Below are 15210 nucleotides of genomic sequence, written 5' to 3'. Positions count from 1 at the left end.
CAATTGTTTTCTTCTTTAAGAAGGAAACTAAAAAAGAATTGGAAAAGCAGTTACCATCCAGAGTCAGCTGCCGGCATAGCTGCAAAGTCTATGCACGTAAATAATGGTCTGATGCTGTCCAGACAGGCTGGTGACTCATTCTCAGACTTGCCCTCTAGATAGAATCATAATTACTGGAAAATTTCACAATTTTCTGTCTCCTGTTGTGAATACTAAGAAAGCACAAATGTATGTTTAATGAACAAATAAAACATTTGTTTCGCTGGTTTGAGTGACTCAATCTAGTGCTTCAATCTTTTGATCAATAAAAGACTAAAATACCTTCCATTAGCTTCTTAAAGTGGCAAGAAAAGAAAGAGGCATCAGTAAGATATGTGTTCACAAAACCACCTGTGACTCAAGGCCAAACTAAGGTACATGGTCCTTAGTTTCTCTTCCTTCCTTGCTTCCTTCTTTAAAAAATATAATTTCTTGTATTTATTTTGGGCTGTTCTAGGTCTTTGTTGCTGTGCTGTTTTTCTTTAGCTGCAGTGAGCAGGGACTACTCTTCATTGCAGAGTGGGGCCTTCTCATTGAGGGGGCTTCTCCTGTTGCAGAGCGCAGGCTCTAGGGCAGATGGACTCAGTAGTTGCAGTTCCTGGGCTCCGGAATGTGGGCTCAATACTTGTGGCACACCAGCTTAGTTGCTCCGTGCCATGTGGGATCATCCCGGACCAGGAACTGAACCTGTGTCTCCTGCATTGACAGGCGGAGTCTTTACCACTGAGTCACCAGGGAAGTTGTCTCGCTTCTTTTATCCACTCACTCAACAGATATTTTTTGAGAGACTTCCTTGGTGGTCCAGTGGCTAAGACTCTGCCCTCGGGGGCCTGGGTTCAATCCCTGGTTGGGGAACTAGATCCCACCTGGCACAGTCAAATAAATAAATCAAAATATTAAAAATAAATCACAAATAAAACTCAAAAAACCTTTTTTTGAGGACTTATCATGAGCAAGGCCAAGTGTGTGTCTCTGTCTTCTGCGCTCCCGTAACACATCAGGAAACTAGAACACCATATTGAAATATGTTGGTGCACAGTGGATGACGTTAGAAAGAGTATTCAACATTCTTTCCACTTATGTTCAACTTAACAACTGTGATAAGTGGGGCTGCTTGAAGAGAATTTCTGGTTGGGTCATCAGATAAGGTGTCTGAGACCCTTCTTGCCTTCCTCAGGACCACCAATCCATTTACAATTCCTCTTTTTAAAAAATACACTAGTCTTCTGTGTCTCTTTACAAATGGAGAGATTCCATTAGCCAACATTTCAATATCACTCTTGGTCACATTCTAAATCTACATATGTCCTTATATTTAGATCTGATTGGTCTTGAAAAATACTGGTCCTGGGTAAACTCGCTTACTGGTTCTCTCCTTACTTGTATTCATGGTTGGCATTCCAAAAACTCCTTTTTCCCATATAATTCTTCAGTCACATTGTTCAGCAGTGACAATTTTAAACCTTTTCCATTTTCCTAAAACTAAAAAAAAAAATCACATTTATTTATTTGGTTGTGCAGACTCTTAGATGCAGCTCGTGGGGTCTTTTAGTTGGGGCATGGGGACTCTTAGTTTGGGCATGTGGGATCTAATTCCCTGACCAGAGATCAAACCTAGGTCCCCTGCATTGAGAGTGTGGAGTCTTAGCCACTGGACTGCCAGGGAAGTCCTTTTTCTAAAACTTTTATCCCTGCTGCTTTCCACGTCATCCTTGGTGTCAGCAGTTCATATCAGCTAGTGTCTTAGAGGGAAAGAAGGTGCCAAGAGGTGACATTTCCTCCATCTTTAAATCACCAGACATCCCTTCTCCCTTCATTCAACTGCCTTTTAGCAAAAGAGAACATGGTCCTCCCCACTGTAAAATTCAAAATCTCCCAGTTGTGAGTGGGGGCTATCCTCTCCCACCTTCTCAGGAACTTTTACACAATCAAAAATTTTTTTTTCTTTGAAATATTTTCTAATTTTCTCTTAAGCCTGAGTATTTTCAATTACTTTCCAGCTCTCTAAAGCCTCTCTTGGAGAAGAAACTAAAACCTTTACCTGATCCCTTGCCCCACTTCATGGGTTTCCCTGTTGGCTTAGATGGTAAAGAATCTGCCAGCAATGCAAAAGACCTGGATTCAATCCTTGGGGCAGGAAGATGCCCTGGAGAAGGAAATGGCAACCCACTCCAGTATTCTTGCCTGGAGAATCCCGTGGACAGAGGAGCCTGGCGGGCTACAGCCCTTGGGGTTGCAGAGTCGGACATGACTGAGTGACTAACACTTTCACTTTTCATTCCCTTCAGCTGCAACGAACTTGTCAACAACATTGTGCATGTTTCACTGTTTCCAATTCTCATTTCATCATCACTAGTCAGCACTCTTATCTAGCTTGAACCCCACCGCTTCCACCAAAAGAGCGTTCATCAAAGTACCTAGCAACTTCCATGCTACTAAATACAATTATCTTTGCAGGTTTTCATCAGATTTCATTTCTCAGCAGTATTAGATGATGATAAATATATCATCTTCTTAAGACACTTTCTTCTTTTGATGTGTTGCAACACATTCTCCTGACTTTCCCCGTATATTTGACTGTAGCTCCTTGCTGTTCTTTATATGCTCTTTCTCTTCTATCCTGGAAGTAATTCTTGGCTTTCCTCCAGATCACACACAGTGTCTTTTCTGCTTTTCATGTCTCTCCCTGAGCAATCCCACGATTTAGTCACCATCCACATGTCTTTACTAGACATCGATCTTACGCACCCGGTAAGATGTCCCCCAACTGTCTCCTTGTTTTTTCTTGGTCATCACTCCACCTAGACCCACCAGATTTCCCCTTCAAGGTGAATGCTGAGGTTGTTCGATTTGGGTATTAAAGGTTGAGAAGAATTTTAGTATTTTACAAGGTAGAATATAGAAGTAGAAGAAATTATTCAAGATATTGAAAAAATAGCAAAAACAAAGCACAAATTCATAAGAAAACAAGATCAAGATGAATTTTGGAATCAGCAAGCAACCCGCTTGATCTGACCACAAGCCTTAAAAATTGGTTGACTCGTCAGATAAGGAACCCAGTCCCCATTCAGAAAATGAGTGAAACTATGATGGTTTACAATGAGGGCCATATGGTATCAAAACAGTGGTTAAGATGACACCCCTCAGGGCCTTGCACAGGGTGGCTTTATGGAAGAAGACTGTAGAACCTGGAACATGAAGTTTGGATATAACTATTTTAGGTTTTCTGTTTGTGGCTGATAAAGGCCTCAATGAAGATGACAATGATGAAGAACGGACCCAGAAAACATCTTGAAAAACAGCAACTAAATTTGATACGCAGGACATGCTCACATGAAAATTCAGGCTAAAACGTCTTTTGAAGTTGAAAGTAATTGCAAAAAGGGAGTCATTATTTAATGTTAAAGGATTTGAAAAACATGAATCTAGCCTCTTGGGAAGAGGCCTGGGGTGTTCATATTAATTTGTTAATAAAAGTCATACTCAAAGAGATGGGAGCTGAAAATTTCAAAGCTGTGCTTTCCAAAGAGAAGGATACGTAGAAAAAGGGAAGAGAAGAAACTCAATGCTAAGATCGTAGGAGGTATATAAAATGTCAAGGAAGGAAACAGGCAAAGGAGAAATGTAATTTTTTGAGGGCTAGAGAAGCCAAGGAACAGAACGCTTTGGAGGGAGGAGAGGGAGGCTCAAGAGGGCAGAGATTAAATTATGACTGATTCGCTTTGTTGTATGGCAGAAAACAGCACAACATTGTAAAGCAATTTTCCTCCAATTAAAATAATTTTTTTTTAAAAAAATCTTTGGAGGAGCCAAGGTGGAGGAAAGCACATGGCAAACTCTGAGGGTTTTAAACACTTAAAGGAATTAGGAAGGCCTTCCCAGGTAGCTCAGTGGTAAAGAATCTGCTTGCCAACACAAGAGATGCAGGAGATGCTAGTTCAACCCATGGGTCAGAAAGATCCATGGAGGAGGAAATGGCAACCCACTCCAGTATTCTTGCCTGGAAAATCCCATGGACAGAGGACCCTGGTAGGCTACAGTCCAAAGGGTCACAAGAGTCAGACACGACTGAGCGACTAAGCATGAACACATGCAAGGGATTAGGAAGAGTTTGATGAAAGCACCTCAGTCTTTGAAGAAATAGTGTGTTAAAGGGAAAAAAAGGAAAAAGAGTTATAAGAGATTAGTTTAAGGAGGAGGAAGAATTTGTGAAAAGTTGATGTTTTTGCTTGCTTACTTTAGGCTAAGGAAAACATGAAGCATATCTGTACAGTGTAGAGGGGCAGTTATTGGAGAAAGGAAACACAATCTGGTAAAGAAATGATTAAGTGATACACATTTTGGAAGATGGAAGGAACTAAAGGAATTTAAGGAGGAGGGGAAAAATAAGGACAGAAAAAGAGAAGGACACCCTGTTCTTCCAACCATTACTGAAAATAGCTCAGTTGCCAGGACCCAAGAAGGATATGCTCAGAAGTCTATTCAAGATGGATGAGATAAAGTTTTCGGGCACTGTTAAGATAAGGGAGGAATCAGATCACTGGTAGTTATTCATCGCCTTAAATGGCCGCATACAAAACAGAGAAGAGGGGCTGCCAATATGGTTTTTTTAACATTTCTTTTGAAAAGCGATGAATGAGCTGTGCCCAAATGATTGTTGTATCTGTTATATTTAGAAAAGTCTCAACCTGAGAAGGCAAATAGGTTTAATCTGTCATGTCAATTCCAATTGATTAGTAAACCTGCAGTGCTATTGGAAAGGATTATAAAGCCAGTCCTAGCTCAGCAGGAGAGTACCCTGTGATTGATTAGCAATGTCTACTTCGGGCCAAGCATTGAGGGTTGATATATTTGCTAACTCTGGAACTGTAACTATTAGATATTTAGTCCAATTTTCTGATGTACAGATCAGAAGCAAGACAGCATTTAGATATTCATCACAGGCTTATATGAAAGTAGAAATGTCAGCAAAGTCATCCCACTTTAAGATTCCTTGGCTGAAAGATCTGAGCTTTGGAACCCAGGTTTTGAAACCTAGCAGAAATACCAGACTTCACTCATTTTTCTGTTTTCAGATATCCAGATATCTGTTTCTTCCTTCCAAGTTCATCTGGGATTGACTTGTAACCCATGTGAACTTTATATTAAAAAAATATATATATATATATATATATATATATATAATATATATATAACCAAAATTTGCAGCACTATCCAGGATTGATTGTCTGATGTTCTTTTCAGTAGAAAGAAGACTAACTTTGATCAGGAAGTTTTCAAAACACACTGTTTTTAGTGAAACAAAGAGAAGATGGCAGAGAGAGAAGAAAGCAGAAGCATCTCTATGTGGAGAGAAGTCTGCAGACAAGACAGGGTGGTTGGGATCACCATGGCAAAATGCCTTCTAGACTGCCAGCCCCTGCCGGGGATGCAAACATTGGTAAGAGCCCCGGGAAGAAGGCAGGGTGTGGTTGGTGCTGCATAGACCTCTTCATTTGCTTCAAAGCCTCGATTTAACTGGAGGGAGAAATTAGCTAGATGAAAGAAAACCAGAAAGACCATCATTTTATTAAAGATATATTACTAAGAATATAAACACTGATATACTTCTTGAGTATAATTAACTTTTTGGTGAGCATTGTTGAAACTAAGTTCTATATTTAATAGTCGCATTCTTGTTTTCTATACTTGTGTTATAAAATTCCTCTGCAATTATGTAGTGCATTGTTCATGGGAAGCTGTTTTTAAAGGAAACCCAGTTCTGTCTTGATAAATATCAGGAAACTACCAGATGTTTCCTACTGTCTAAGCCAAACCCGTCAGCAGAGCGATCATGCTCTCACTGACATAGTCATGAACTCCATACCACCCACAGCCTCCCCGTAACAGAGTCCAATGCTTTAGCACACAGCAAAACATGCAATTTAAATAGTTATAAAACAAAATAAAACAAAAAAGAGGAGAACATCATTCTAATATTATTTTACCTTTCTTATCAAAAAAAAAAAATCTGTTTTTTTCTATTCAAATTTTAATCCATGTAAGGAATAGACTTTCTTTCTGATATCTTCTAAAAATAGAATTTACTTTTTTTTTTCTTCTGAAAGTGGAGAATTTTTTTTAAGAGATTAGAGAGGGAAAAAAGGATACCTTGTTCTTTAAGAAGAATATATCAATATTTTAGAAGGCAATTGCTAGCTAAGCAAGTTCCCTTTTTGAATAATCCATACTGAACCGTTGCTTAGCCTGATTTTAGTCTTGCGGCCACCTGGGCAGGGGTTGAGATGGAAAGGAAAGACAGTTTCAGACAGAGGAAATGGTGTATGTACTGACTGGGAGACAGAAAAGCTTAAGACTTACTTAGCTATCAGCCAGCAAACAATGGGAGAAATACCCAGCATGGTGGTTTTGGGTGGAACCATGAAGCCAAGCTGAGAAGTTTCTACATCTATCAGCAGACAGGATAAGGCCATTGAGGGTTTCTGAAAAGGAGAAGTGTATTATTGGATCACAAATGAGATTTCTCATGAAGAGGGCTAGAGAGAGAAGTGTAAGAGGCAGGGGTCATGGCATGTCTGTGATTAAGAGCCTGGAAAGAGTTGCTAATAAAAAAGCCGGTAAAGCTCCAAGAGGCAGAGGCAGGTGGAGGAGCATGGAGGGTGAGATTTCAAGACCAAAGGAGGAAAAGACTTTGAGTGGAGAGCAGATTCCAATGATAGAGAAGGTCACAAGGGATGTGACCTTGTGATGTATCACAGGGATGTGTAAAAGGGATGAGAAAGTAACTGCCCTGGCTTTGGTCATTGGAGAGTCATGCGGAGAAAGGGGTCAGTAAGAATGGAGTTGCAATTGCAAGATTTCAAAGGATGCCTGATTAGTAAGGAATGGAGTCAGGCAAGTGATACGGGCAGTGCTCTAAAAAGTGGGAAATTGAATAAAAGCGGCATGGAGAATATTGCTCGGATGGGGGCAGGAACAAGGGAAATTTTCTCCTTTTGTTTTACTGCTATAATTGTTACTATTAATTTGGGTAGAGAATCCAAGTCACACTTTTAGGTAGAAAAGAGAAAGCCAATTAGGGGAGAGAGAGAGGAATCTAAGATATGCCATTCTCTATAGACTTCTGTCATAGGAGATCCAGAGATACAGGAGTTCAATATAGGCTTAGTTTAAAAAAAAAAAAAAAGGAAAATACTTGCTTCTCCATCAGAAAAGAGAGGAACCAAGAAAGATGGATTTGACACGTTCTCATGTAGAAAGGAGAAAACACAGGGGAGTTTGCATCCACTGTTCTCAAACTCTTCTACTGAATGAAAGGGTAGGATGTTTGCCAGCAAAGCGGCTGGTTGAAACAAGGCTGGGCTCTTGAAAAAGAAAGCTGATAACCGATGTAGTAGAGAATCCAAGTGAGAAGTCAAAGAACCTCACCGTAGCAAAGGGCTACGCCATCATTGGTCAGGATTTCTCCACACCTATCATCCTGGAAACCGGATACAGAAGATGAAGGAAAGACAGCACGAGAGATGCCTGATGAGTCACTTGAGGTTGTTTCCTCTTTCATCATCGAAACTCCTCTTCACTCAAGTCATGGCTAATACTTGCTACGTTCAGAGATGCCTTGGGAGAACAGTTTTGGGGATGTGGAGAAAAGACAACGAGGAGAATGGTGGCCAGAGGTGGAATGTGAGGGGGCTGGACAGATACTTTGGTAGAGAACAGAACCAGAGATGACCTTGAGAAATGAAGACTCAGGATTTCACGCACGTGGGTCTCAACTTTCCTCGGGGCATGTGTGCTTAGTCACTCAGTCGTGTCAGACTCTTTTCTACCCCATGGACTGTAGCCCGCCAGGTTCCTCTGTCCATGGGGATTCTGCAGACAAGAATACTGGAGTGGGCTGCCATGCCCTCCTCCAGGGGATCAATGGGACCAGGGGATCCTCTGGGCATACAACAGGAGAAACAGGATTTTTGTCCATCTCTTAAAGGACGGTGTGAAATTATCTAACATCAAATGATACAAGTATGTGCTAAAATGGGGACTACTTGGACCAGAAGGCTCTTTTGCTTCAGCCGTGTCCGACTCTTTGTGACTCCATGGACTGTAGCCTGCCAGGCTCCTTGTCCATGGGATTCTCCAGGCAAGAACACTGGAGTGGGTTGCCGTGCCCTCCTCCAGGAGATCTTTCCAACCCAGGGATGGAACCACGTCTATTACGTCTCCTGCACTGGCAGGCAGGATCTTCATCAATAGTGCCACTGGGCCCAGGATGGATAGAGCAAAGAAGCTCAGAATATGGGGGAAATAATTGAGAAGGGTAGAGGGGCCATGGGGCTTCCCAGGTGTCTCAGTGGTAAAGAATCCATCTACCAATGCAGGAGACACAGGAGATGAGGTTTCCATCCCTGGGTCAGGAAGATCCCCTGGAGGAGGGCATGACAGCCCACTCCAGGATCCTTGCCTGGAGAATCCCATGGACAGAGGAGTCAGAAAATAGTCAGACACTACTGAGCACACACTCGTAGAAGAACTGTAAAGGAGGATATGAAAGAATACCAGCATCTATATAAGGGAGAGAGAAAAAGGTGAAGGCCTAGAAAATTCACAACTTTAGGATTGAAAATAGAAGAATTTTAAGATAAGCCAGTGCTAGCAGAGGTAAAGTGGAGGGGGAGGGGAAGGAAAGATGAACAAAACAAAGTATGGTTGCAACACTGATGCAAAAAAGAACAATGCTGGCGTTTTGAGACTTAAGTTGGTAATTCATCATAAAGCAGGATGTGGTTGTCAATATATTGTACATTCTGCCCGAGGGGCCGCTTTCCCTGAAAGAGGGTCAGGGTTCAGGCCTGAAGTGTCTTTGACCTTGTGGCTTAGGCGGCTGAGGAATAAAGTCCTGGTTTATATAAATCATCTAAGAGCAACAGGGGTCAGGCCCCTGACAATGCATCGGGCTTAGAATAAGAAGAGGAGGAGAGTGAAGTGCATCAGTAATCAGCTTGAAAGGTGGTCTGGGAGTTGGATGTGGTAATCACCTCTCACCCTTCCCTGCTCTCTTCACCTCCCACAGTCCCTCCTCCACACTCTTCTTCTTTTGCATCCCTCCTTCCACGGTCATAAGATCCTCTCCCAGGCTTCAAGAGGCGTGGGTGGGACAAACTGTCTTTTACGGAACCACAAATGACTAAATCATCAGATTCTCAACTCACTAGTAACCTGAGAAATTGGAATGAAGACATTATCAGTATCTTTTAGATAGCTTTAAAGGGGAGCAACTAGGTCAGTATATCTGCTTGGTGATGAGAAAAAGCGTACCTATCCTAAGAGTATACAGCACAGAAAATGTTCACAAAGTGAACACAATTTTGTCAGTAGGAACCTTACTCTACACCCACTACCCCAGATGCAGCATCTCCTTCCTGTCCCCCGTTGAGTTACGCCAGACCCGCTAGAGCAATCACAGTCTTGACTTTTAACATCACAGGTCGATTCTGCATCAGAAAGTGCAGTCATTTGGCTCATATTTTTAATACTCTCTAGGCATAGTTCAAGATAGACATACCCCCCAGGTGGTAATATGCCAACAAAAATGCTAGTACTTTAATACTTTAATTGGCATGTCACAAAGAAGGCCAGGGTGTGAAGGGCAAGGCTAGTGCTATAATCACCAGGGTTAAGGAGACAGAGAAATTCTAAGGTGGGGGGCATCTAAAAGTCATCTGAGGTTGGCAGGAAACAAGGGAAGGGTGGAGGCAAGGTCTCCGATGTCATCAAGGAAAAAGCAAGGCTGGCAGGTGAGTGCGTCCAAGGAAGGGAGGCTGGGGGAAGAGAGCAGTGTGAACTCAAGACGCGACAAAGTGAAGGCAATCGGGTGGTGGTCAGGAAGTGGCCGAGGGGATCCCTCCACCTAGGAAGGAAAATTGGTGGAAGGAGGAGCAGTCTCTCTGACTGACTGTGATCATGGAAAAGCCACGGGAAGGAAACCATTGAGAAGATGGGTCAGTCTGATTACTCTGGGCTGGAAGGCAGGCAGGAATCAGCAGAGAGGACCCGGGACTCAGGTCCAAGCCTTCAGTACACTGAAACAGTAACAGGATCTAAACTGAAGTCAGTCCCTTTCATAGGGGTTATACATGCAACCTCCCTCCCGAGGTAAAGAAGCCTAATTGTTTTGAGCTTCTTGACACTTTTGAGATGAAAACAGCTGATTGTCTCACCAGAGTGGGGAGGAGGTGGGAGAAACATTTACAACAACATTTTACTTTAAATTTCAGAGGGTTGACTGACTCCTAAAACTCATTCACTCGCACTTATGTATATCACAAGTTACCAGTAAGAGAGAGGCAAGAAGAGAAGAGAGAGGAAGAAAAGGAGGGAAAGACGGAGAGGAAGAAAACCAATATGCCAACAACCAACATCCCAACAACATGGGAGACCAAGAAGATATATGCACTTCTAACCCAAAACCCCATATCTTTTATCCTCATTCATTATCAACCTCTATTTATTAAGAGTTGATTGCGCCCTGTACTAAAGAGAATCCTGAAGATGTATATGATTCAGTTCTTTGTTATATACATCTATACCAGGTAACCAGGTGGTTTCTTGTGAAATCTATTAAAATCAGCATCTCTAGAGCAGGTATCCCCAACCACTGGGATCTAATGCCTGATGATCTGAGGTGAAGTTGATCTAACCATAATAGAAATAAAGTGCACAATAAATGGAATGTGCTTGAGTCATCCTGAAACCATCCTTCCTTCCCACCCTGGTCCATGGAAAAATTGTCTTCCACAAAACCGGTCCCTGGTGCCAAAAAGATTGGGGACCGCTGCTCTAGGAATGGAATGTACAACATCCAAGGAAACAATACTAAGCGATGAGCAAAGGAGATTCAGGTGGAATCAGGGTCTCTGGCTTTGAGTACTGGTTTCACCATTTAAAACCTCTGTGACCCAGAGGAATTTACCTATGCACTCCAAGCCTTAGTTTCGTCACCTAAAATGGGGCTCACTCTAATAGTACAAATGTTGTAGGGTTTTGGTGAGGATAGAATGAGTTAATGTGTATCCAGCCCTTGGCAGAAAGTCAGAAAAACTCGACACATGTTAGCATTTGTCAGCAGGAACGACACAGGGGTAAGAGCCAATCCTCTCACGGTGGCCTTGCAGAGTCTTTACACATGTCCTTGGCTCACGATTTCCTCATCGGGGAAATTAGAAAACAGTCCACAAAATCTCCCTCCCTTCTGACACTAATTACGAGTTCAGGAGTTCCTCAGACCACCCTTAGAGTGAGTAATTTGCTAGAGGGACGCACGAAATTCACTGAAAGCTGTTATACTCACAGTGACAGTTTAAAGAGACAGATTAAAGTCAGCCAACGGAAGTGATGCATGGGGCAGAGTTCGGGAAAGTTACAACTTTCCAATCATCTTCCCCCAGGGGAATCATGGCCAACATGGCTCTGTCAGAAACAGTGTGGAGCACACACGGGGGACTTGCTGCCAGGCAGGGGGACTCACCAACGCCTTGGGATCCAGAATCTTTATTGGGGCGTCATGGTCAACTGTCCCCAGGACTGGCCTGTCTCCAGCCTCTCTGGAGATCAATTTGATACCACATGACACAAAGACTCACCAGAAATCACACTGTTAGACTCTCTGGCATGAGCCAAAGTCCACAGCAAACAGACATTCATCAGGCAGGACATTCAGAGGGCTTAGAGATCACCTCCCAGAGATAGGCCAGACCTCTATTTGGATGCCGCTGGCGGTTCAGACAGTAACGAATCTCCCTGCATTGCAGGAGACCCGGGTTCGATCCCTGGGTTGGGAAGATCCCCTGGAGGAGGGCAGGGTAACCCACTCCAGTATTCTTGTCTGGAGAATCCCATGGACAGAGGAGCCTGGAGGGTTACAGTCCATGAAGTTGCAAAGAGTCAGACATGACTGAGGAACTAACATTTTCTCTTTGGATGAGGTTAAATTCTTTATAATATCAAAAGCTGGACTTCCAGTTCCAACACTCTAGACCAGCCACCTTCAAAATTTTATTGACTTGAATCTACAAAAAGAAATGAATTTTACATGCTGATTTCAACTTATACACTTTTCATAAGACAAATGCCCTTTCACTATATGGACTGTATGCTGATAGGGAGTAGTGCTTGTGGTATGCAGGAGACATAAGAGATGTGGGTTCAACCACTGGGTCAGGAAGATCCCCAGGAGAAGGGAATGGCAACCCACTCCAGTATTCTTGCCTGGAGAATCTCAAGGACAGAGGAGGCTGGTGGGCTATGGTCCACAGGGTCACAAAGAGTCGCACACAACTGAAGCGACTTAGCGTGTGCACACACACACACACACATTAATAATATTGGTAACATTCCACAAAATTGGTTGCTAATGGGTCCTCACATGCAATTTGAAAGACATTGAACCAGAACAGGAACCCGTTGGTCAAATTCAGCCTGCTGCTTACTTTTGTAAAAATGATTTGAGTGGAACACAGCCACACCCATTCTTTTCTGTATTTTATTGTCAGTAGCTACTTTCACGTAGGACTAGTTGCCACAGAGATAGTACTGCATGCAGAGGCTAAAATATTGACCATTTGGCCCTTTACAGAAAAAGTCTGACAAACAGGGAAGCCCAGGTGGCCAGTGGTAAAGAAACCACCTGCCAATGTCTGAGACGCAAGAGATGCGAGTTCAGTGCCTGGGGCAGAAAGATCCCCTGGAGTAGGAAATGGCAACCGGCTCCAGTATTCTTGCTTGAAGAATCCCGAGGACAGAGGAGCCTGGCAGCCTACCGTCCGCAGGGCAGCAGAGAGGAAGACATGATTGAGGGAGAACACAGCGTATAAAGAAATGCAAGCTTCTCTGGAGGGTGAGCCAGGAGCGGTACGATATTATCATTTTCTGAAATAATAGTGGGATTGGCTTTTACCCTCACCAGACTGACTGACCGATGTTGGGAACAGACATAAAAGCTTATGACTTCATGGGGTTTGCCTCCACAGTGTTGAAAATGAGCCCCTCTACTTAAAGAGGTGATCAAGTTGCAGGGGTCCTTTCTGTCTCTAACATGAGACATGAAAAGGGACATAATCAGAACCTGTAATCTTCTGCTTTTGAAAAATTGATATGTCTATAAACAGATTTAGTAAAGCTAATTTTCAAGAGGCTGCCCATTTTCTCCTCGGTGCAATCCAGCTTTGCCACACTAGCTGTGAGGTTTTGTCAACTTACTGAAAGTCTCAAACTCATTTTGATATAGATTTCTAACCCTCTCTCTCCTATCTTTTTATCTTTTTCAGTTTATGCATTTTTAAAAAAACTGGAATATAATTGCTTTAAATGTTGTTAGTTTCTGCTATACAACAAAGCGAGTCACCTGTATGTATACATATATCCTCTCCCTCTGGAACCTCCCTCCCACCCCGACCACCCCACTCCATGGGTCATCACAGAACACCAAGCTGAGCTCCCTATGCTATACATATATAGCAGCTTTCCAAAAGTGGGAGTGGCGTCCGCACATATACACCTCCCACCATTTTAGATTACTGCCTGAGTTGTGCACTAACCATTCCCATGTTTTGCTTTTAGCACCAGAACCTTCAGGTTTATTCTACTGGAGCTTCTTTTCCTCATATCCCTGCTGCTGCTGCTGCTAAGTCACTTCAGTCATGTCTGGCTCTGTGTGACCCCATAGATGGCAGCCCACCAAGCTCCCCTGTCCCTGGGATTCTCCAGGCAAGCATACTGGAGTGGGCTGCCATTTCCTTCTCCACCCCATATCCCTAGGTATTTCCTACTGGCTTCTACTGCCCAAGGTTGAGACCCAAGATCCTCACCCAGTGATACAGGTAGATGGTAAAATATCCCCAGCTTTCCACCCTTCTTTGTCTCTATGCTCTTTGCCCTGTGACTTTGCAGCTCCAGCATGCAGAAGGGGGCATTCATTGTCCTTCCCTTTGAATCTGGATTGGTATGGGGTCTTGCTTTGCACAGTTGAAGACAGTGGAAGTGGTGATGTGTTTGTTCTTCTCCTAGGCCTCAAGATTCCATTTTCACTTCCACACTCTTAGAGCCCTCCTGACTATGTCAACAAGCCCAGGCAAGTCTGTCAAAGGATGGAAGACTTATAACCTAGTCACTGACTGCCCCAGCCAACTCCTAGACAACACCCAGTAACTAGTCAGCCCAGAGTTGATCCATCAGCTGACTACAGATGAATCAGTGATACCCACCAAGATCAGCAGAGCCAGGCCCACAGAGACTAACCGGTGAACTAAGAAGCAATAATAAGTGCATTGTTTTAAGTCATTGGATTTGCTCGGGTCCACAATAACTGAAAAAGCATTTTAAAGACTTTTTATTAAAGACAGTATAGCCAATTAATTAAGTTCCTTCTGCTCTTGTGATATATTAACAATAAATCATATTGATAAATGCTTTCTTGGTCTGCCAAATTGAACTCAATAAGTGGAATTCCTCTTAGTTTAATCCACAAATTCTTTTCCTTCACTTTTGCTACCATGTCTCTTTCCATGAAGTTTTCCGAGAAGAAAAGGTAGAAAATGTCCTAGGTTTACTTCCATTATTCACTTATTACCCCCCTCCTTTTCTCTGACAGTTAATCCACTTACACTTTGCACATAAAATTGATGTAATTAATTGAAATTGTTAAATATCACCACCTTTTGTCTTGACTTCCAGTTCCTAGAATGCAGGAAAATATTGGCCAAATTTTTCCACATAGTGTCCTGCCTACAGGCCCTTAATCCATCAAATCAAATTAAAATGAATGGTTTTAAAATATTTGAATTACTCCCTGCTTCAAATTGAGAAGTCCAAATATTAATAAATATTAATTATTCTATCTTCAGTTCAGTTCAGTTCAATTCAGTCGCTCAGTCCTGTCCAACTCTTTGTGACCCCATGAATCGCAGCATGCCAGGCCTCCCTGTTCATCACAAACTCCCGGAGTTTACTCAAACACATGTCCATCGAGTCGGTGATGCCATCCAGCCATCTCATCCTTTGTCGTTCCCTCTCCTCCTGCTCCCAATCCTCAAGCATCAAGGTCTTTTCCAATGAGTCAACTCTTCGCATGAGGTGGCCAAAGTATTGGAGTTTCAGCTTCAGCATCAGTCCTTGCAA

The sequence above is a fragment of the Cervus canadensis genome, chromosome 3 (genome assembly GCF_019320065.1).
Source record: "Cervus canadensis isolate Bull #8, Minnesota chromosome 3, ASM1932006v1, whole genome shotgun sequence".
Taxonomy (NCBI): Eukaryota; Metazoa; Chordata; class Mammalia; order Artiodactyla; family Cervidae; genus Cervus; species Cervus canadensis.
This window is presented reverse-complemented; position numbering follows the sequence as displayed.